The sequence below is a fragment of the Caretta caretta genome, chromosome 27 (assembly GCF_965140235.1).
Source record: "Caretta caretta isolate rCarCar2 chromosome 27, rCarCar1.hap1, whole genome shotgun sequence".
Taxonomy (NCBI): domain Eukaryota; kingdom Metazoa; phylum Chordata; order Testudines; family Cheloniidae; genus Caretta; species Caretta caretta.
The window spans coordinates 1,941,621-1,965,426 of NC_134232.1; the positions used below are offsets into that span (position 1 = coordinate 1,941,621).

Consider the following 23,806-nt stretch of genomic DNA (forward strand, 5'->3'; position numbering starts at 1 on the left):
CCCCGCCGCAGCGGGCTGAACGCCGACTCCAGCGTTGAAGTCGGGCCAAGTGAAGCCGCCGGCCTGATGTAACAGCGCCCCCTGCAGGGGAAGGGGTGGCCTGCGGACCGCTGACCTTGGGCAGTAGTGCCCCCTGCAGGAGCGCGTTAGGCGTCCGCAGTTCGTGGCTGTTTTCTTGGGTGAAGCTGGGACGCGAGCTCTGGGCTGATTTATTATACGGGGTGGAGAGGAGAGATTCCAGTGTGGCAGGGGCCTGTGCAAAACAATGCCCCTGTGGCTGGGTGTGTGGCCTGTGTTTGCGTGGCCCCATGATTTACCAGGAGAGGCTGCGGGAACTGGGGTTATTTAGTCTGCAGAAGAGAAGAGCGAGGGGGGATTTGATAGCAGCCTTCAGTTACCGGAAGGGGATGGAGCTCGGCTGTTCTCAGCGGTGGCAGATGACAGAAGGAGGAGGAATGGTCTCGTTGCAGTGGGGGAGGTCTAGGCTGGATATTTTAAGGTCAGGCTTGACAAAGCCCTGGCTGGGATGATTTAACTGGGAATAGGTCCTGCTTTGAGCAGGGGGTTGGACTAGATGACCTTCAGGGGTCCCTTCCAACCCTGATATTCTATGATTCTATATTAGGAAACACTATTTCACTAGGAGGGTGGTGAAGCACTGGAATGCGTTACCTAGGGAGGTGGTGGAATCTCCATCCTTAGAGGTTTTTAAGGCCCAGCTTGACAAAGCCCTGGCTGGGAGGATTTAGTTGGGGGTTGGTCCTGCTTTGAGCAGGGGGTTGGACTCGATGACCTCCTGAGGTCCCTGCCAACCCTGATAGTCTATATTAGTACACTAATGTCTGGTGCCTAAGCAGCAGCGCAGGGCAGAGGAAGGATGCACGATACAGCCAGTGTGGACAAGGCCAAAGGAGGGATTGCAGAGTGTGGGAGGTGATCCTGTCACTTCACAGACAAAGGACAGGTCCCTGGTACAGGAAGTTTACAATCTGGATCAGATTGAACACAGTGAACCGCTGCGGCAGAGTGACGGAGCAAGCCGTGGGAGAATGGAGTCACAACAGTGAGTGACCATGGGCTGTGCTGTGGTCTCAGGGGGTTACGTTCTGAGGCTGTAATTTGAGGTTCTGGCTCTTTGACAGCGTCTCAAAGGTGAAGCCCTGACTGGGGAAGGAATCTTGGACCTGAGAAAATGTGTGTGGGAAGGGGAGCTCTTCCCACCTGGCTGCTATTTACTAGCATGGACTGAACCGAAAGAGTAGCATCTCCCTGTGTGGGGGGAGGGATAGCTCAGTGCTTTGAGCATTGGCCTGCTAAACCCAGGGTTGTGAGTTCAATCCTTGAGGGGGCCATTTAGGGATCTGGGGCAAAAATTGGGGATTGGTCCTGCTTTGAGCAGGGGGTTGGACTAGATGGCCTCCTGAGGGCCCTTCCAACCCTGATATTCTATGAGTCCGGGCACTGTCTCCTGCGTGTTGGCTCCTGTGGGTCAGAGGCAGACTGAGCAGCTGGTCTGAAATGCCCTTAGGGAGATAGCCCCTATCCCAAGGAGGCCTCCTGTGACCAAGGCCTTAGCCGCATCATCAGAGTGAGAATCCAAGAATTCACAGCTGGGCAGAACTTTCACTTCCTCTGCCTGCACCAGGGCATGGTTTGCTTTTCCACAGCACCTGCTAAAACAGCATCTAAGTGCATTGTCAGGTCAAATGCCAGCCTGTCGCAATGCACCATTACCAAACGGTGCCACCATGTCGCCCCTCCAGAAGGCACAGCAGTCCTAGAACTATCAGGATGGGTGGCAGCACACCCTGCATGGGTCTCTTGGGGTGCTGCCCAGGGTCTTCCCCTGCTGCAGCCCAGGGTCGTCTGGGGGTGCTGGCTTTGAGATGAGATGTAACATGCAGATCCCAGGGCCTGTTGTGAAGAAGGGGGCAGTGATGCAGGCTTCCGGGCCAATTGTCAGAGCATATTAAATGGTCTTGCAGTTAAAGCACAGGGCTGGGCACCAGGCCGGACCCTCCATTGCCCTGCGCCTCACGCAGTCATTCACACCAGTGCAGTGCAGGCAAACTGTCCCCATGCCTGACTCTGGTGGTGTTTGATAACCACTTTACACTGGCGTACATGATGACAAAAAGTGCAGGGCAGCAATGGATTGGGCCCCTGGACTCCTGGGTTCCATTCCCAGTTCTGTCACAGACCAGCTGGGTGGCTGAGGGCGAGTCCCTTCCACTCGTTGTGCCTCACTTGCCCCTTCTGCGGAATGGGGAGTGATACTGATGTGCCCCAAGCAGTGTCCCGAGGGCTAATGCCCTGGGGGAGAGCGTGGCAGGTTATCCCCACTCTGGGACGCCACCTGATGTACTGGGGCACCACTGAGCCCGCCTGTTCCACCTGCCTGGCTCCCTTACACTGTCCTGCTGAGCCAGACCCTCAAGCCTCCTCCAGGACACACAGGCAGGGACACGCCCAGCTGCAGAAAGACACCAACTCTGAAATCCATACAGCTGGGGAAATCCCAGCACTCAAGTGCACAGCCCTCTGGGTGCAAACCCCAGACTGTATTGTCTTGCGCTGCACAGAGACCTGTACAGTGCACGCTAACGAACTTCGCCTGTGACCCTACACCCCATATTCTTCACAGAGATCTTGTTAGGATATGAATATGGCATAACTAAGATGTGTCATGCAAGATTGGTCTTGTGAGATATAATTGGAAAGGTTTCAGAGGGGTAGCCGTGTTAGTCTGTATCAGCAAAAACAACGAAGGGTCCTTGTGGCACCTCAGAGACTAACAAATTTGTTTGGGCATAAGCTTTTGTGGGCTAGAACCCAAGGTGATGTTATTGACTTGAACTGGGACCATATAGAACATGGTTGCAACCAAGGTCCTGTAGTGGCACCAAATCTTGTATAAAGGGGGTCAAGTAAGGTGTCTAAGACAAGGTGATGGTTTGCTGGTTAGGATTATGCCGTCTATATATGTGTATCCTTGTTGTATTTAAAGTTATAAGTATTGGCTCTATCCTGTCTGTAGTTCAAACTTGTGCTGTGCTTCTGGGTGACACCCCAGACAAGTTGGTTTCAGCACTGCCTAATCTGCTTGATGGCCCATTAAGGACCATCAGCTCTACAAGTGACCCATTGGGAGAAGGCAGACACGCCTGGGGACTCAGCCAGGTGTGCAGGGACCTGCCTAGGGACAGAACTCTGAGGTGTTTCCAGGCCATGTGATGGACAGCTTGTCTTTGGAACAAAGAAAGAGAGACCACATGGCAAGAGTCTATAAAAAGCTGCGGCAGCTCCTCCATCTGGTCTTCAATCCTGTTTCGTGCCTTTGGAGGGACTTTGCTACCCTGAAGCTTTGAACCAAGGACTGAATGACCCATCCCAGCTGTGGATTTACTCCAGAGACTTGATTTGAACCTGCAGTTTATTCTACCACTGCTGCAAGCCTGAACCAAGAACTTTGCCATTACTGTGTGTCATTGTTTCCATTTAACCAATTCTAGCTCTCATCTCTATCTTTTCCCTTTTATGAATAAACCTTTAGATTTTAGATTCTAAAAGATTGGCAACAGTGCGATTGGTGGGTAAGATTTAACTTGTATATTGACCTGGGTCTGGGGCTTGGTCCTTTGGGATCGAGGGAACCTTTTTTCTTTTACTGGGGTATTGCTTTTCATAACTATTCGTCCCCATAACGAGTGGCACTGGTGGGGATACTGGAAACTGGAAAAAGAACAGGAGTACTTGTGGCACCTTAGAGACTAACCAATTTATTTGAGCAGAAGCTTTCGTGATGCATCCGATGAAGTGAGCTGTAGCTCACGAAAGCTTCTGCTCAAATAAATTGGTTAGTCTCTAAGGTGCCACAAGTCCTTTTCTTTTTGCGGATACAGACTAACACAGCTGCTACTCTGAAACCTGGGAAACTTGAGAGTCTAATGGAATTGCTTGTGTGACTTGTGGTTAGCCAGTGGGGTAAGACCAAAGTCTTCTCTGTTTGGCTGGTTTGGTTTGCCTTGGGGTGCATAGAAACCCCAGCCTGGGGCTGTAACTGCCCTGCTTGAAGCAATTTGTCCTGAATTGGCACTCTCAGCTGGGTCCCGCCAGAACGAGCATCATTACACCCGACCCCCAGTTTGAGAACCCCTGGCGTAGTGAGTGTTTATCTATAGTTTATCTATAGTTCCTCTTATGCAATGAGCAAAGCTCTGTCAGATTTCAATCCACTTTCTTAATTCTTGTTATTAGTTATTATTTTTCTGACAGTAGTGTTCAGGGGCCCAGTCATGCACCGGGACCCCCTGGGGCTAGGCCCTGTACAATCGCAGAACACAAAGACAGGCCCTGCCCCAGGAAGTGTGCAGTCTAAATCTTGTGTGTCCATGATTGAATATTTTGGCTTTAGGGAGATGCAGTCCTGCTGCTGAGCACTGGAAAAGCTGGCCTGAATCAGGCCCTCCATTTTGGCTCTGTAAATCCAAGCCTGCAGAGCGGGAACGAGGGTTACATCCACGAGCTACAGCAGAGCCATGTGTGCCCAGGCCCAGCATCCCTAGCCTGAAACGTAGAGGATGGAAGCCCCAGGGTGGGAAGGTTTGAAAGCCCTGAGTAGGAGCACTGGGTCTCTGCTCTCCACCAGCACAGGAGTATGAGGAGACCCCAGGGACACAGCCAGGTTTGCTAACTACATGCAGACACACAAGGCCTGGCTACAGAGGTGCATTGCTGCGCCTTAGGATCTGTTGGCTTCTGCAGGAGAAGATTATTTAAAGTGATGCTACCCTATTCCGATAGGCTACACCATCCTTCCCCTCAAGGGACATTGTAAGGGGGTATGTGTCCCTTTAAGAGTAGAGGGGGCCAGAAGACCCGGTTCAGGAAGCTAGAGCTCCAGCTAGAAGGGCGAGGAGCGGTGCCCCTGGGGAGAACAGATGCTGGCAGGAGCAGAGCTCCATAAGGGCAGCCCAAGCAGCCAGAGAGGAGTGAGTGTGAGCACTGCCTAGGGCTGCAATGGTGAATGGCACTTTTGAGCCAGGGCCACGTGGAACAGTCTGTGGTTGTTAAACCTGCCCCAAGAGGAGTGTCAAAGCTCCCCGAGCCAGTGGCTCATTGCACTGACACAGGTTCATAGCCAGCGGTGCACCAGGGCCAGCGTCACAGGCAACTGCCTTTGACTGCCCTAACCCCACGCATGCCCTAGCCCCATTTTGCAGCTGGGTGAACTGGAGGTGGCCTCGCCCTGTAGGATCAAGTGAGACTCAAAGCCACAGGTTTTGGGGGATGCACCTAAACCACTAAGCCACCAAACCTCATCAGCTGGTAGGTAAGACTATTCATAAGAGAGACTGTGTAGAGCTCATTAGGGGCCCTCAAGAGGGCACCCAGAGAGTGGGTGCTGCAAGGAGACCTCTGGCTGGGAGGGGTGCTCAGGCAGTGCTGCAGACATAAAACCCAATCAGGAACATATCGCAATCAGAATGGCTCCAATGAAATACACAGGTGCTCCAGGGTCAGTCCGAGAGGCGGTGGATGTGTGGGCGTTACTACAGAACCCGGAGCAGTGTCTCCACAGCATCTCCTGCTCCGTCGTGGCAAGTCACTTGTAGCAGAAGCAGGGCCTTGAGGCTCGCTGCTGCTATCACCAAAGACTGTCTGGGGCTGTGTTGTCACCTGGGTATTTTCCACAGTTTGGAACGGCCTGCTGAACGTCTGCTCAAAAGCTGGGGTAAGCCATGGAGTCTTCTCCATGGTCTTGGTGCTGCGCCCACACAGGACCTGTCTGTGATGTGTCCGTGTTTCCGTGAATTATCTCAGTCACTTCCTACCAAGATCTTTTCTCCCATGTGAAAACTGCACAGCTGGGTCGGACCGTGTGTGGCCTGGTTTTTAGATCAGGCTTTAACAGCTCCAAGTAAGACCTTCAATTATGTCCCACAAACAGCATTGCTGGTGTCTGATTTGTAGTCGCACAGGCTACGTACCTAGGGGCCAATAGGAAATTCACAATCTTGTGTTGTGAGCTGCTTTCACCTGGGGTCATGAATCACTTGCTTGAACATCTGATGAAATCTTTCCACTGATCCATTTGGTGCAGGATGGGAAGGAGCTGATGGGACATCTGAACACTTCCACCGGCTGTGCTGAAGTCGTTGAAGTCGTACCGGAAACTCCAGGCCAGCTAGAATGAGCATCTGTCCCATACGTGGTCCGGCTCCAACAGTCTATGTGAATTTGCTGCCCTGGGGCCGCTGGCCACTCGGAAGGATGCAGAGGAGCACGCTCAGGTATGTGCTGCGATCGCTTTGCCATTCCCTCTATTTGACAGGTTTCAGAGGGGCAGCCGTGTTAGTCTGTATCTGCAAAAACAACGAGGAGTCCTTGTGGCACCTTAGAGACTAACAAATAACTGATAATAGCCCACTGTAACTGATTTATCTCGTTAGAGTTGGTAAGGCAACCCCCATCTTTTCATGTTCATGTTTTCATGCTCTCTGTATCTATCTATCTTCCTACTGTATTTTCCACTCCATGCATCTGATGAAGTGGGTTTTAGCCCTCGAAAGGTTATGCCAAAATAATTTGTTAGTCTCTAAGGTGCCAGAAGGACCCCTCTATTTGAATGTCAGTCCCTGGTCCCTGCACAACTCCTCGCCAGGACCTTCATGTTCCCAGTTCCCAAATGGCCTTCATGTAATTTTTGGGGTGTCTGTATGTAGCAGGACCTGAGCTTTCGGGACTAGTTACTCTGGGGCCATACATTAGGCACATCTCACAGGGTCCATTCACTTCCTCCTGGCCACTGCGGCGAATCAGCTCTTTCGAGGTCTGAGGCCCCCTTCTGCTGATTTCTGCATGGCCTCCTGCCCCTCACTTGCGCTCTTTCTGCACCTCAGGGTGCTCCCTCTTCGGGTCTCCACCCTCCAGGCAGGTCGCTGTGCATTTCCCCCTTCTGGGGTACCAAAGTCTTCCCTTACCAGCAGCCTTAGGCAGTCTTCCCATTCACTGCCCCATGGTGCCACTTCGCCAGTGGCTCAAGGGTGCCAATTTGAGGGGGTGCAGGGGAGGGCAGGAGCCCCCCGCCCCCAAGTTTCATACAGGAGGTGCAAGCTCCCAGGTGGAGCCCTTAACTACAGCCCAGCATCAGTGTGAAATGTAAGGGCTTGGCTCCACTTGCGAGTCACAGCGCATTAAGGGAGCCCCGGGCGCACTAGCTCACTCCCCGTCCACACTGGCAAGGCACGTGGAGCGCTCTGTCTCCGCAGCTACAGCGCTGCTGGTACGCCACCTCGGCGAGTGGAAGAGCGTCTTGTGCGCCCCCCGCTGGAGCGCCACGGCACCAGTGTGGACGCCCTGGTCCTATAGTGCGCTCTGACCGGCCTCCAGACGTGTCCCACGATGCCTGTGCTAGCCACTCTGGTCATCACTTTGAACTCTACTGCCCTGGCCTCAGGTGACCACCCGTCACACCCGCCCTTTAAATTCTCTGGGAATTTTGAAAATCCCCTTCCTGTTTGCTCAGCCAGGCGTGGAGTGCTCTCTGCGCATCTGTCCAGGTGACCGTGCCTCCACCGTGCCGGGAGGGGCGGGGGGACCATTGCTGCACACAGGCAAGCTGCAGATGGGTCCGGGCGGAAGCCCATTGCAGTAGAAGACCCTCCCTTGCTTCCCAGGTCACCCTCAGCAGCGAGATCTCTTCCGGGACCCAAAAAGAAAAGGAGGACTTGTGGCACCTTAGAGACTAACCAATTTATTTGAGCATAAGATGAAGTGAGCTGTAGCTCACGAAAGCTGATGCTCAAATAAATTGGTTAGTCTCTAAGGTGCCACAAGTCCTCCTTTTCTTTTTGCGAATACAGACTAACACGGCTGCTACTCTGAAACCTTCCAGGACGGACTCCTGTGGAAAATGTGGGGACCGTGTTCAGTATAGGGGCTCTCCCCAAGGCACAGAAACCCAGAGGGCAGTACAGCCGTGAAACAATCAGTCCCCCTTGCCCCTGTGCTTACTCACCATGTGGGGGCTCCCGTGGGTTATGTGCGCTCGCTTTGGGATGCGCAAATTATGCTATTGTGTAGACTGTGCTTGCCCTTAAGTACGGGGGAATCGTTGCTCTGTCTGCTGTGAACACTGCTGCCTCTGTCAAGTGTTGCCTTTTGCCTTTACAGATGCAACCTTGAGATCTCAGCCCTCTGTGTTATCACCGGCCAAAAGACTCAAAGAATCAGAAAGAGGCCACGTAGAAGCAAGGAAGACATGTTGCTTGAAGTAATGCAGCATTCAAGTCATGAAAATTGAAAAGTCCCGGACTCGCGGGACAGTGAAAGGAGGATCCGCCAGCAGAATGCGGCACGCCGGCACAAAAGCGCGGTTCTCCGGCAGCAAAGCCCGGATCGGCTGATAAGCATAATGGAGCACCAAGCGGACTCGATCCAGGCGCTCGTAGCCATGCAGGCAGAGCACCGACCCCCCACCCCTGCCGCCCTTGTCCCAAAACTCCTTCCCTTGTGCCCCCATGTCACCTCCAACCCACTTTCCCCAACATCTCGGTTCTTACTGCCACCAGCTGCCTCCAACACCTGTAGCTTCACCACCCAGCCCTGCAAACTGCCCACCCCACTCAGCCCCCGTCACCAGGCAGCAGAGCCAGCCCGAAGTGCAGCACTCGTTGCACAGCACTCCAGGCAGGAAGGCTGAGTATGAGAACAGGACATACGCAAATCTGTGATTGTACCGTTCCCCACCCCACCCCCTTGCCCTTTCTGTTTCCCAAGCGGTCGTGTTTCTTTTCAAAAAATGGATTTTTTGGCTTTAAAAACATTCTTTATTATTGCATAAAGTAAAAGATACTTAGCCCAGGAAAGCAACAGGCACCACAAGTCAGCGGAGCAAACACAGATTCCTACTAACGTTGGAACCACTGCACTTCACGCCCGTGCAGGGCACCAGACATTACTGGTGGCTTTCAGCCTCAAATTGCTCCCTCGAGGCATCCCTAATTCTTGCAGCCCCGCGCTGGGCCCCTCTAATAGCCCTGCTCTCTGGCTGTTCAAATTCAGCCTCCAGGTGTTGAACTTTCAAGTTCCATGCCTGAGTGAAGCTTTCACCCTTCCCTTCACAAATGTTATGGAGGGTACAGCACACAGATATAACCGCGGGGATGCTGTCATCGGCCAGGTCCAGCTTCCCATACAGAGAGCACCAGCGGCCCTTTAAATGGCCAAAAGCACACTCCACAGTCATTCTGCACTGGCTCAGCCTGTTGTTGAACCACTCCTTGGTGCTGTCAAGGCTCCCTGTGTAGGGTTTCATGAGCCATGGCATTAAAGTGTAAGCAAGGTCTCCAAGGATCACAATGGGCATTTCGATTTCCCCTACGGTGATCTTCTGGTCTGGGAAGAAAGTCCCATCTTGCAGCTTCCTGAACAGGCCAGTGTTCCGAAAGATGCGTGCGTCATGCACCTTTCCGGGCCAGCCTGCGTTAATGTCAATGAAACGCCCACGGTGATCCACAAGCGCCTGGAGACCATAGAGAAATACCCCTTCCGATTAACGTACTCGGAGGCTAGGTGGGCTGGTGCCGGAATTGGAATGTGTGTGCCATCTATCGCCCCTCCGCAGTTAGGGAAACCCATTTCATGCACATTACCCAGAGTCACGGTTCTTCTGAGCAGGATGTGATTAATGGCCCTGCAAATTTGCATCAACATGATTCCAACGGTCGACTTTCCCACTCCAAACTGGTTAGCAACTGATCGGTAGCTGTCTGGAGTTGCCAGCTTCCAGATTGCAACAGCCACCCGCTTCTCCACCCTCAGGGCAGCTCTCAATCTTGTGTCCTTGCGCCGCAGGGCGGGGGCGAGCTCCTCACACAGTCCCATGAAAGTGCCTTTTCTCAGCCGAAGGTTCTGCAGCCACTGCCCGTTATCCCAGATGTGCCTGACGATGTGATCCCACCGCTCAGTGCTTGTTCCCGAGCCCAAAAGCAGCGTTCCACGGCGGTGAGCATGTCCGTGAATGCCACAAGCGTTATTCGAGTCGATATCATCGTCGGACTCCTCACGGTCACTTTGGATCGTAAGGAGTAACTCGACCGCCAAACGTGACGTGCTGGCGAGACTCGTCAGCAGACTCCTCCGCCGTTCGGGCTCCATTCCCGCAGACCGAAAGGGAAGACAGCGCGCAGTGCAAAAACGTTGACAGATGGCGCCAAATGTGGACGGAAGCCCAAGGATTGCTGGGATGCGAACCGATGCATCACGGGGCGTTGGGACAGGACCCAGAGTGCCCTGCACCCCCTGCCCCCTTCCCACAAGCCACAGCGCCCGACTGGGAAGAGGTGCTCTGGGGGATGGCTGCCCACAATGCACCGCTCCCGATGCCGCTGCAAGTGCCGCAAATGTGGCCACACCGGTGCGCTTGTTCCTGTCCGTGTGGACAGACTGCAGCGCTTCCCTGCTGCGCTCCCCCAAGGCGGGTTTAACTCAAAGCGCTCTACATCTGCAAGGGTAGCCAAGCCCTAGGTCTCCCACATGCCGGGAGTGGTCCGGGGCAGGGGGGCAGGGTTTTGTTTACAAACAGAGGCAGGGTGATTAAGATAAGAAAGGGCTGGTGATTAAATGAAGGGTATGGAAGTTTAGGGTGTACAAGAGGAATCCCTCTGTGGAGGGGGAGAGGGAGGAGGGGTTGTTTTAGAGAGAAGGGGGGGATTCACAAAAATACAGCAAAGGTTACATTCAGAAAAGGGGGGGGATTTGGGGGCATAGGTGGAAAGAAAGGGTCAGACCCAGGGCAGGGCTAGCAGCGTATAGAGACGTTCCCACTCTACCTGTGATACTTATGTGGCCCCATCACCATAGTATCTAAGGCTGCACCTCGCAAGGTCTAACCTATTTCTCCTCCCAGCTCCTGCCCCCAGAGCAATGCCGTTATCCCCATTGTACAGAGGGGCACTGAGGCACACACAGACGAAAGGCCAGATTTTCAAAGGTGTCTTGGCACCTAGTGAGATTTTCAAATGCACTTAGAAGGTTTGGTGCTTTGTAAACCCCACTAGAGATCTCGCTGCATCTTTGGGTGCCTAAAAACCTTTGAAATTCTGTCCTTAAAAGTACTGGCTGGGGGGGTCAGGCTGGAAGTCCATGGGGGGAGTAGAACCCAGGTCTCTCAGGGCCAGCTCCCTATACAGGGGACCAGCCGCTCTCTCCGCTGCATGCTGCAGAAAAAAAGAGAGGACTGATAGATGGGAGCAAAACCAAGGTAGCCAGTTCTCAGAGACTCCGGCCCACGGTCCCAGGACGGAGGCCATGGCTGACTGCATGAAAAGCAGCGCAGAGCTTCGGAAGGCTGGAGAATGGGAGTCAGATGAGAGGAGCTGACTTGACTCCCCAGGGGTGGGGGTTCTGCCCCAGGCTGGGTTGTACAGCAGTGGCTGCTGCTGGGCAATTTTACATTTTAACTGAAAACCATTTTGTTCAAAGAAAAGGAGTACTTGTGGCACCTTAGAGACTAACCAATTTATTTGAGCATGAGCTTTCGTGAGCTCATGCTCAAATAAATTGGTTAGTCTCTAAGGTGCCACAAGTACTCCTTTTCTTTTTGCGAATACAGACTAACACGGCTGTTCCTCTGAAACCTGTCATTTTGTTCAGTCATTTTTTGTTCTGAATTTGAGGAAAGGAAGGAACGAGAAAGTGTCTTGTAAGCATCCAATGTGTTTATGCCCCAAATTCTTAGGTTTCCGCTGTATTCAGGCCAATTCCAGAGCAAAGAACAGAAACTGCATCCACAGAGTTCATAAAGTCGACGATTATTGTCATGATTTGTATTATTCACTGGGCACCATCTGTGTGCTGAGCGCTGCTCAGATATGCCAGAAAATCGCGTCCCTGAGCAAATGCATCTAAGCTGGGTAACTCTGGAGACGCTGGCTCAGAGGTTTAAGAGTGAAGTGTGGAGTTACTGAGCACACACATTATCACGTGGTCGCTGTGATGTTAATACCTGTGAGTGTAGGCAGTGATGGCAGTAGAAGTTTTACTTGATTAAGGACTAGAAGATTTGACCCTCCAACTTTCTTTCTAAAGGAAGAGCTGCCCAGAGCTCCTGTGCCTGTTTATTTTCCTTTCCTGCCTCAGAGGTCTCTGTTTTTTCTCAACTTTAAAATACTGAATCTTCTTGGTGTTTGGTTTTAAATATTCCCCTGTGAGAGCTGCAGCTCCAGTCACTGGAGTGTCGTGTTTCGGAGCCTTCTGGAAAGTCACGAGCCTTTCAACAGAAGGGAAAGCCGTGTTGCCAACTCTCATGGTTTTTGTCATGAATCTCATGATAATTATTGTTTCCTTAAAGCCCCAGCTCCTGGAGTCAGGTGGAGATGTGATGGTTTCAGCCTTATTCTTAAAGAAAAATCAAGTTTCTAGTCCTCGTAGTGGTGGAGAAAGCTTCAAAATGTGACCCCAGTGTTTCCTAAAGGCTCGAAAAGCAGAAGGCAAATGAAAAGAACCCCAGATCTGTTATTTTTACATAATCATGATTTTAAAGCCAATTTCATGATTTTTGGTGAGCCTGATTCATGATTTTTGAATTGGGATTGGCAACACTGTGAAAGTGACTTGAAAGTGTCAGTTTCACTCCTGTTTAAGGTTAGAGTCTGGTCTATTATTTGTAGTGAGGTAACACCTCTAGAGCCCAGGCAGGTGCAGTATAAACTCCGGGGGTGGGCTTCCCCTAGTAGGATGTTAGCCTCTCTGCTGTTCGCTGCTCAGCTGGTTTGCAGCTGACTGGCTTTTTATAACAGTCAGGCCCACTCAAGGCTCACCTGAAACAAAGCACGCCCAATTCACACTTTTCAAACCACCAATCAAGCACACTGTCAAACTGTCCCCACAACAGACACTCAGATACTCACCACCGCAGCCTCCCTAATGCAGCCCTTAGCGTACCTCCTCTCAGACAGATCCCAGTCCATCCTCCCCGTGGAAGGAAAAGGCCGGGGTAGAGACCGTCGAATCGTGGAAGTCAACGAATGGCTACGCAGGTGGTGTCGGAGAGAAGGCTTTGGATTCTTTGACCATGGGATGGTTTCCAAGAAGGAGGAGTGCTAGGCAGAGACGGGCTCCACCTAACGAAGAGAGGGAAGAGCATCTTTGCAAGCAGACTGGCTAACCTAGTGAGGAGGGCTTTAAACTATGTTCACTAGGGGAAGGAGACCAAAGTCCTGAGGTAAGTGGGATACTGGGAGAAAGCACGGGCAGGAGAGTGCAAGAGGTGAGGCCTCTAGCCTCATACTGAGAAAGTGGGATGATCAACAAGTTATCTTAAGTGCCTATACACAAATGCAAGAAGCCTAGGCAACAAGCAGGGAGAACTGGAAGTCCTGTCACAAACAAGGAATTATGATGTGGTTGGAATAACAGAGACTTGATGGGATAACTCACATGACTGGAGTACTGTCATGGATGGATATTAACTGTTCAGGAAGGACAGGCAGGGCAGAAAAGGTGGGGGAGTTGCACTGTATGTAAGGGAGCAGTATGATGCTCAGAACTCAAGTATGAAACTGCAGAAAACCCTGAGAGTCTCTGGATTAAGTTTAGAAGTGTGAGCAACAAGAGTGATGTGGGAGTCTGCTAGAGACCACCGGACCAGGGAGATGAGGTGGACGGGGCTTTCTTCCGGCAACTCACGGAAGTTACCAGGATCGCAGGCCCTGGTTCTTATGGGAGACTTCAATCACCCTGATATCTGCTGGGAGAGCAATACAGCGGTGCACACACAATCCAGGAAGTTTTTGGAGAGTGGAGGGGACAATTTCCTGGTGCAAGTGCTGGAGGAACCAACTAGGGGCAGAGCTCTTCTTGACCTGCTGCTCACAAACCGGGAAGAATTAGTGGGGGAAGCAAAAGTGGATGGGAACCTGGGAGGCAGTGACCATGAGATGGTTGAGTTCAGGATCCTGACACAGGGAAGAAAGGAGAGCAGCAGAATACGGACCCTGGACTTCAGAAAAGCAGACTTTGACTCCCTCTGGGAACTGATGGGCAAGATCCCCTGGGAGAATAACATGAGGGGGAAAGGAGTCCAGGAGAGCTGGCTGTACTTTAAAGAAGCCTTATTGAGGTTACAGGGACAAGCCATCCCAATGTGTATGTAACCCTTCTACCCATCAGAGTTGGCAGCAACAAGGGCCGGGGGGGTTTAAGGGGCACCTTACGTGGTCCAAAGCCGATTGCCCCACCTCTCCATGGGGCTCTGCTCTGCCAACCACCCCCACGAGCTGCTCCAGGCATCCGACAAACTGCTCTGCTCCACCAGCCGCTCTGCTCTGCCAGCCGTCCCGCAAACTGCTCCGCAATATATCTTCAGGCTCCCCCACTACTGAACACAACACTCAGTGATTTCAGCTCTTTTGTGATTTCAGCTTGTAGTAGGGGAGCCTCAGTGCTGGTGCACTATTAGCCCAAAGTGAGCTCAGCAGCCTGTAACTAGACTCCTAATAGAATCAAAATTAGCTCTGATACTCCACGGTGAAGAGAAAAATAAGTGCAATTAGCGCGTAAAGCCCTCACCAGGGGACCCATACCACCCCCATATTAATATCTGTCCCCAGCCTCTCTCCATTCATTGGGAATTGGAACCCATGACCCTTGCCTGCCGAGTGCTGCTTAGTTGATGGTGAGTCCCTCCATCATAACAAAAGGCCATGTACAGTTCCACTGTCCTTGATTCACATAATCAGGATAATAGTTTATTCCTGCCCCAATAACAGAGAAGCTGGGGCTCCTACAGCAGCCAAAGTGACCATCTAGGCGGGGGGAAGGGGGTGTCTATGCAAATGAGATCAGCCCCTGAAGTTCTTTTCCACAACCCACCATGACTCGCCACCAGATGTCAGGGTAGAACTCATCCTGACTCTGCTTACAGATAGAAAGAATAGTAAATATGGCAGGCGACCGGCTTGGCTTAACAGTGAAATCCTTGCTGATCTTAAACACAAAAAAGAAGCTTACAAGAAGTGGAAGATTGGACAAATGACCAGGGAAGAGTATAAAAATATTGCTCGGGCATGCAGGAGTGAAATCAGGAAGGCCAAATCATACCTGGAGTTGCAGCTAGCAAGAGATGTTAAGAGGAACAAGAAGGGTTTCTTCAGGTATGTTAGCAACAAGAAGAAAGTCAAGGAGAGTGTGGGCCCCTTACTGAATGAGGGAGGCAACCTAGTGACAGAGGATGTGGGAAAAGCTAATGTACTCAATGCTTTTTTTGCCTCTGTCTTCACGAACAAGGTCAGCTCCCAGACTATTGCACTGGGCAGCACAGCATGGGGAGGAGGTGACCAGCCCTCTGTGGAGAAAGAAGTGGTTCGGGACTATTTAGAAAAGCCGGACGAGCACAAGTCCATGGGGCCGGATGCGCTGCATCTGAGGGTGCTAAAGGAGTTGGCGGATGTGATTGCAGAGCCATTGGCCATTATCTTTGAAAACTCATGGCGATCGGGGGAAGTCCCGGATGACTGGAAAAAGGCTAATATAGTGCCCATCTTTAAAACAGAGAAGAAGGAGGATCCTGGGAACTACAGGCCAGTCAGCCTCACCTCAGTCCCTGGAAAAATCATGGAGCAGGTCCTCAAGGAATCAATTCTGAAGCACTTAGAGGAGAGGAAAGTGATCAGGAACAGTCAGCATGGATTCACCAAGGGCAAGTCATGCCTGACTAATCTAATTGCCTTCTATGACGAGATAACTGGCTCTGTGGATGAGGGGAAAGCAGTGGACATGTTGTTCCTTGACTTTAGCAAAGCTTTTGACACGGTCTCCCACAGTATTCTTGCCAGCAAGTTAAAGAAGTATGGGCTGGATGAATGGACTATAAGGTGGATAGAAAGCTGGCTAGATTGTTGGACTCAACGGGTAGTGATCAATGGCTCGATGTCTAGTTTGCAGCCTGTATCAAGTGGAGTGCCCCAAGTGTCGGTCCTGGGGCCGGTTTTGTTCAATATCTTTATTAATGATCTGGAGGATGGTGTGGATTGCACCCTCAGCAAGTTTGCAGATGACACTAAACTGGGAGGAGAGGTAGATACGCTGGAGGGTAGGGATAGGATACAGAGGGACCTAGACAAATTAGAGGATTGGGCCAAAAGAAATCTGAGGAGGTTCAACAAGGACAAGTGCAGAGTCCTGCACTTAGGATGGAAGAATCCAATGCACAGCTACAGACTAGGGACCGAATGGCTCGGCAGCAGTTCTGCAGAAAAGGACTTAGGGGTTACAGTGGACGAGAAGCTGGATATGAGTCAACAGTGTGCCCTTGTTGCCAAGAAGGCCAATGGCATTTTGGGATGTATATGTAGGGGCATTGCCAGCAGATCGAGGGACGTGATCGTTCCCCTCTATTCGACATTGGTGAGGCCTCATCTGGAGTACTGTGTCCAGTTTTGGGCCCCACACTACAAGAAGGGTGTGGACAAATTGGAAAGAGTCCAGCGGAGGGCAACAAAAATGATTAGGGGACTGGAACACATGACCTATGAGGAGAGGCTGAGGGAACTGGGATTGTTTAGTCTGCAGAAGAGAAGAATGAGGGGGGATTTGATAGCTGCTTTCAACTACCTGGAAGGGGGTTCCAAAGAGGATGGTTCTAGACTATTCTCAGTGGTAGAAGAGGACAGGACAAGGAGTAATGGTCTCAAGTTGCAGTGGGGGAGGTTTAGGTTGGATATTAGGAAAAACGTTTTCACTAGGAGGGTGGTGAAGCACTGGAATGCGTTACCTAGGGAGGTGGTGGAATCTCTTTCCTTAGAAGTTTTTAAGGTCAGGTGTGACAAAGGCCTGGCTGGGATGATTTAATTGGGGATTGGTCCTGCTCTGAGCAGGGGGTTAGACAGTCCTGCTCATAAGCCTGGCCCCCACAGCCAATCTGTGGCTGCTCAAAGAAAGCCATGCCTGCAGCTGTGCTTGCCCTTGTTCCAGTCTCTGCTCCAGCCCCCTTCTTCCCTCCAGCTTTAGACTTCTGGTTTCGCTTCTCGGCTCTGCCTCTGGCTTATAACTCCAGTTGACCCTCTGGTTCTGACATTCAGCTTCTGTCTCTTCAGTCCTGATCTCTAGCTCTGCCTCTGGCTTATGACTCTGGTTTACCCATCCCTCCTTTGGTGTTTGGCATCTGCTCTTCCCATACTGATCCTTTTATCATTTCCTGGACTCCACCCATCCTGGACCCAGCTCTTACCAATAGGCCAAACTCTTGCCTTCACCACTAGACCTAACCACTCACAGCCCGGTTGGCAATAGTCCCTTTGCTTCTCTTATCAATTTTCTCCAATGCCTAGATTCTGAGTTATATTCATTACTGTCAACTTCTCCTTTCTCGCTTTATAGATACTTCACTTCATCTTCGCTTCCCCTCTAAACCAGGTTGGTTTTTTAACACCTACAGCCTTCTTTCTCAATTGTGGGGTTGTGCCTTTTTGGGCATCGAGTAAAGTCTTCTTAAACAGTTCCCAATTGTCATTCACAGTTTTCTGATTAAACTCTTTGTCCCCAAAATGTCAAAATGAAATATTTCCATTTATTTGGAATTTTTTGTCTGTTTTTTACTAAATGAACAATGTGGTGAAACTGACACAAATTCATGAAATGTCACTGTTGCCAAATCTGCATTTTTTGCTGGAAAAGTTGTGTTTGCCATGTTCAATAAAAGCCTGTGACACTGAGTGACCAGGAAGGAATGGAATTGGGACACAGCTTGGCCTTGGGGGCCTTAAGGACAGCTTCAGCTTTCTGTTGTGATTTATGGAAACTGCCTTTGTCAATGGTCTGGTTACAAGACACGAGTCACTGAAAAATTCCCCTTTCTCCTTGTTGCTGTGAGCCCACACTCAGCCAGGCTCCCACATACCTTTAGCAGGTGTTCACATGCTCTCTCTCTAGTTCCCATAACTAGTCACTGTCCGGTTAACACTGAGAGCCAGGAATATCAAGGTCAGCTCCCAGACTGCTGCGCTGGGCATCGCAAAATGGGGAAGAGATGGCCAGCCCTCTGTGGAGATAGAGGTGGTTAGGGACTATTTAGAAAAGCTGGACGTGCACAAGTCCATGGGGCCGGACGAGTTGCATCCGAGAGTGCTGAAGGAATTGGCGGCTGTGATTGCAGAGCCATTGGCCATTATCTTTGAAAACTCGTGGCGAACAGGGGAAGTCCCGGATGACTGGAAAAAGGCTAATGTAGTGCCAATCTTTAAAAAAGGGAAGAAGGAGGATCCTGGGAACTACAGGCCAGTCAGCCTCACCTCAGTCCCTGGAAAAATCATGGAGCAGGTCCTCAAAGAATCAATCCTGAAGCACTTGCATGAGAGGAAAGTGATCAGGAACAGCCAGCATGGATTCACCAAGGGAAGGTCATGCCTGACTAATCTAATCGCCTTTTATGATGAGATTACTGGTTCTGTGGATGAAGGGAAAGCAGTGGATGTATTGTTTCTTGACTTTAGCAAAGCTTTTGACACGGTCTCCCACAGTATTCTTGTCAGCAAGTTAAGGAAGTATGGGCTGGAAGAATGCACTATAAGGTGGGTAGAAAGCTGGCTAGATTGTCAGGGCTCAACGGGTAGTTATCAATGGCTCCATGTCTAGTTGGCAGCCGGTATCAAGTGGAGTGCCCCAAGTGTCGGTCCTGGGGCCGGTTTTGTTCAATATCTTTATTAATGATCTGGAGGATGGTGTGGATTGCACCCTCAGCAAGTTTGCAGATGACACTAAACTGGGAGGAGAGGTAGATACGCTGGAGGGTAGGGATAGGATACAGAGGGACCTAGACAAATTAGAGGATTGGGCCAAAAGAAATCTGAGGAGGTTCAACAAGGACAAGTGCAGAGTCCTGCACTTAGGATGGAAGAATCCAATGCACAGCTACAGACTAGGGACCGAATGGCTCGGCAGCAGTTCTGCAGAAAAGGACTTAGGGGTTACAGTGGACGAGAAGCTGGATATGAGTCAACAGTGTGCCCTTGTTGCCAAGAAGGCCAATGGCATTTTGGGATGTATATGTAGGGGCATTGCCAGCAGATCGAGGGACGTGATCGTTCCCCTCTATTCGACATTGGTGAGGCCTCATCTGGAGTACTGTGTCCAGTTTTGGGCCCCACACTACAAGAAGGGTGTGGACAAATTGGAAAGAGTCCAGCGGAGGGCAACAAAAATGATTAGGGGACTGGAACACATGACCTATGAGGAGAGGCTGAGGGAACTGGGATTGTTTAGTCTGCAGAAGAGAAGAATGAGGGGGGATTTGATAGCTGCTTTCAACTACCTGGAAGGGGGTTCCAAAGAGGATGGTTCTAGACTATTCTCAGTGGTAGAAGAGGACAGGACAAGGAGTAATGGTCTCAAGTTGCAGTGGGGGAGGTTTAGGTTGGATATTAGGAAAAACGTTTTCACTAGGAGGGTGGTGAAGCACTGGAATGCGTTACCTAGGGAGGTGGTGGAATCTCTTTCCTTAGAAGTTTTTAAGGTCAGGTGTGACAAAGGCCTGGCTGGGATGATTTAATTGGGGATTGGTCCTGCTCTGAGCAGGGGGTTAGACAGTCCTGCTCATAAGCCTGGCCCCCACAGCCAATCTGTGGCTGCTCAAAGAAAGCCATGCCTGCAGCTGTGCTTGCCCTTGTTCCAGTCTCTGCTCCAGCCCCCTTCTTCCCTCCAGCTTTAGACTTCTGGTTTCGCTTCTCGGCTCTGCCTCTGGCTTATAACTCCAGTTGACCCTCTGGTTCTGACATTCAGCTTCTGTCTCTTCAGTCCTGATCTCTAGCTCTGCCTCTGGCTTATGACTCTGGTTTACCCATCCCTGCTTTGGTGTTTGGCATCTGCTCTTCCCATACTGATCCTTTTATCATTTCCTGGACTCCACCCATCCTGGACCCAGCTCTTACCAATAGGCCAAACTCTTGCCTTCACCACTAGACCTAACCACTCACAGCCCGGTTGGCAATAGTCCCTTTGCTTCTCTTATCAATTTTCTCCAATGCCTAGATTCTGAGTTATATTCATTACTGTCAACTTCTCCTTTCTCGCTTTATAGATACTTCACTTCATCTTCGCTTCCCCTCTAAACCAGGTTGGTTTTTTAACACCTACAGCCTTCTTTCTCAATTGTGGGGTTGTGCCTTTTTGGGCATCGAGTAAAGTCTTCTTAAACAGTTCCCAATTGTCATTCACAGTTTTCTGATTAAACTCTTTGTCCCCAAAATGTCAAAATGAAATATTTCCATTTATTTGGAATTTTTTGTCTGTTTTTTACTAAATGAACAATGTGGTGAAACTGACACAAATTCATGAAATGTCACTGTTGCCAAATCTGCATTTTTTGCTGGAAAAGTTGTGTTTGCCATGTTCAATAAAAGCCTGTGACACTGAGTGACCAGGAAGGAATGGAATTGGGACACAGCTTGGCCTTGGGGGCCTTAAGGACAGCTTCAGCTTTCTGTTGTGATTTATGGAAACTGCCTTTGTCAATGGTCTGGTTACAAGACACGAGTCACTGAAAAATTCCCCTTTCTCCTTGTTGCTGTGAGCCCACACTCAGCCAGGCTCCCACATACCTTTAGCAGGTGTTCACATGCTCTCTCTCTAGTTCCCATAACTAGTCACTGTCCGGTTAACACTGAGAGCCAGGAATATCAAGGTCAGCTCCCAGACTGCTGCGCTGGGCATCGCAAAATGGGGAAGAGATGGCCAGCCCTCTGTGGAGATAGAGGTGGTTAGGGACTATTTAGAAAAGCTGGACGTGCACAAGTCCATGGGGCCGGACGAGTTGCATCCGAGAGTGCTGAAGGAATTGGCGGCTGTGATTGCAGAGCCATTGGCCATTATCTTTGAAAACTCGTGGCGAACAGGGGAAGTCCCGGATGACTGGAAAAAGGCTAATGTAGTGCCAATCTTTAAAAAAGGGAAGAAGGAGGATCCTGGGAACTACAGGCCAGTCAGCCTCACCTCAGTCCCTGGAAAAATCATGGAGCAGGTCCTCAAAGAATCAATCCTGAAGCACTTGCATGAGAGGAAAGTGATCAGGAACAGCCAGCATGGATTCACCAAGGGAAGGTCATGCCTGACTAATCTAATCGCCTTTTATGATGAGATTACTGGTTCTGTGGATGAAGGGAAAGCAGTGGATGTATTGTTTCTTGACTTTAGCAAAGCTTTTGACACGGTCTCCCACAGTATTCTTGTCAGCAAGTTAAGGAAGTATGGGCTGGAAGAATGCACTATAAGGTGGGTAGAAAGCTGGCTAGATTGTCAGGGCTCAACGGGTAGTTATCAATGGCTCCATGTCTAGTTGGCAGCCGGTATCAAGTGGAGTGCCCCAAGGGTCGGTCCTGGGGCCGGTTTTGTTCAATATCTTCATAAATGATCTGGAGGATGGTGTGGATTGCACTCTCAGCAAATTTGCGGATGATACTAAACTGGGAGGAGTGGTAGATACGCTGGAGGGGAGGGATAGGATACAGAAGGACCTAGACAAATTGGAGGATTGGGCCAAAAGAAATCTGATGAGGTTCAATAAGGATAAGTGCAGGGTCCTGCACTTAGGACGGAAGAACCCAATGCACAGCTACAGACTAGGGACCGAATGGCTAGGCAGCAGTTCTGCGGAAAAGGACCTAGGGGTGACAGTGGACGAGAAGCTGGATATGAGTCAGCAGTGTGCCCTTGTTGCCAAGAAGGCCAATGGCATTTTGGGATGTATAAGTAGGGGCATAGCGAGCAGATCGAGGGACGTGATCGTTCCCCTCTATTCGACATTGGTGAGGCCTCATCTGGAGTACTGTGTCCAGTTTTGGGCCCCACACTTCAAGAAGGATGTGGATAAATTGGAGAGAGTCCAGCGAAGGGCAACAAAAATGATTAGGGGTCTGGAACACATGAGTTATGAGGAGAGGCTGAGGGAGCTGGGATTGTTTAGCCTGCAGAAGAGAAGAATGAGGGGGGATTTGATAGCTGCTTTCAACTACCTGAAAGGGGGTTCCAAAGAGGATGGCTCTAGACTGTTCTCAATGGTATCAGATGACAGAACGAGGAGTAATGGTCTCAAGTTGCAGTGGGGGAGGTTTAGATTGGATATTAGGAAAAACGTTTTCACTAGGAGGGTGGTGAAACACTGGAATGGGTTACCTAGGGAGGTGGTAGAATCTCCTTCCTTAGAGGTTTTTAAGGTCAGGCTTGACAAAGCCCTGGCTGGGATGATTTAACTGGGAATTGGTCCTGCTTCGAGCAGGGGGTTGGACTAGATGACCTTCTGGGGTCCCTTCCAACCCTGATATTCTATGATTCTATGATTCTATATCCTGTGATACCCGGTCCATGGCTCATTGCCAAATAGCAGGTGTGGCCCCTGCTCCAAACACTGGCCTGTTATGGTGAAGAAAACACTTGTGTGTGTGTGTGAATTGTGACGGTCTTCGGTCTCCATTTGCAGATAGTTCTGGGTGAGGCCAATCTGGCAGAAGAGCTTCTGAGGCAAATACAGCCTCTATCGTAGGCAAAGGCCACTGATATGCGGGCAACACTGGACCGTTAGTGGTAACCATAGAATCACTCAGATACAGCCCCAGCCCCATTCCCTTTCTTGAGGGGCAGGCTGCGTGCTCCATTCACTCCAGTTAACCTTGGGTTTAACTCCAGAGTGTTGTCAAAGTGCGGCCCTTCTGCCTCGGCCTTTGGCTGAATCCCAAAAAGCACTGAGTGAGCTTTGCAAAATGTAGGACTCGCTCCCTCTTCAAGCACAATTTTGGATTTCCTTTTTCCTTCCCTTTTGCTTTCAAGTTCTAGTCCCCTCCTGACAGATGCCAGCTGCGTTGTCCAAGAGTGCAGTGAATTTCTGTCTCGGGCTGGAGTTCAGATTGTATTTTATTTTTGAAGTCTGCAGGTGTTTTAGGCTTTCCAAGACAAGCTGAATTTCTCTCAGCCCTCATCTGTACCAAACAATGCAAGACCCCCGCCCTTCACATGTGCTATAGTTATTTTAACTTTCCTGTAGTAAAGGGAGCCAGGATTTCCCCCCAGTGTTTTTAGAAGCACTGAGGGTTTCTGCAACTTCACCTCTCTATGCCACTGCGGTCTCTGATAACCCTGCTATGAAATTACAAGCATGGCAGATCTTGTCGCGGGCTCATTTTAAGTCTTGCTCCTTCTACTTGAAAAGAAATAAAAATAAAACTTCATTTACTGTCTTCTCGTCTCAACACATGTTGAGATGCTACCGTCAGGAGAAAGGAAACCAGGCTAATACTGGCAGGCTTAGTCTGCAGGAATGAGTGCTCTGTCTGAGCGCAGCTCTGCCGGATGTTCGGCTGGAGTCTGTGACATGCTCTGATGCAGTGCCTGCAGGAGATGGGAGAAACACTGAGGAAGGTACAGCCTGGCTGTCCTAAGCCATGGATCTTGGATCCAGGCCATGCTCCTCCACCTGGCAGACTGCTGACAGTAGCCTACCCAGGACTCTCAAAGCCCAGCCACAGGGTGAGGCTCTGCCCTGAGGTCCAATTGGTGGATCGGCCCGCTGGCCCGGCTGAAGCCAGCAGCAGGAACAACAAGGCTCTCCAAGCAACTGGGCTCCATCCCGGTCCAGCTCCAGCTCCAGCTCCCCCAGCTCGATTTCCTGGCATCCTGACTCGGCTTCACCCTGGCACCTGACTTGTGGTTCCTGACCTCCAGTTTGTCTCCTGCCTCTGACCTCCAGGTATCCTCACCCAGCTGCCTCTTGATGCCTGTTGTCAGGGTTCCTTCCCCACTCTGAACTCTAGGGTACAGA

At 50.7% G+C, this 23,806-nt stretch overlaps 1 long non-coding RNA gene across 1 annotated transcript; it reads left to right on the plus strand.

Annotated features, from left to right (window-relative positions):
• The first annotated feature begins 25 nt into the window (after window positions 1-25).
• LOC125626630 (uncharacterized) lies at window positions 26-10,653 on the plus strand. Its single transcript, XR_007353809.2, has 3 exons — window positions 26-1,063; window positions 6,104-6,293; window positions 8,176-10,653. It is a non-coding gene; the product is annotated as an uncharacterized LOC125626630 (long non-coding RNA).
• Window positions 10,654-23,806: the final 13,153 nt, after the last annotated feature.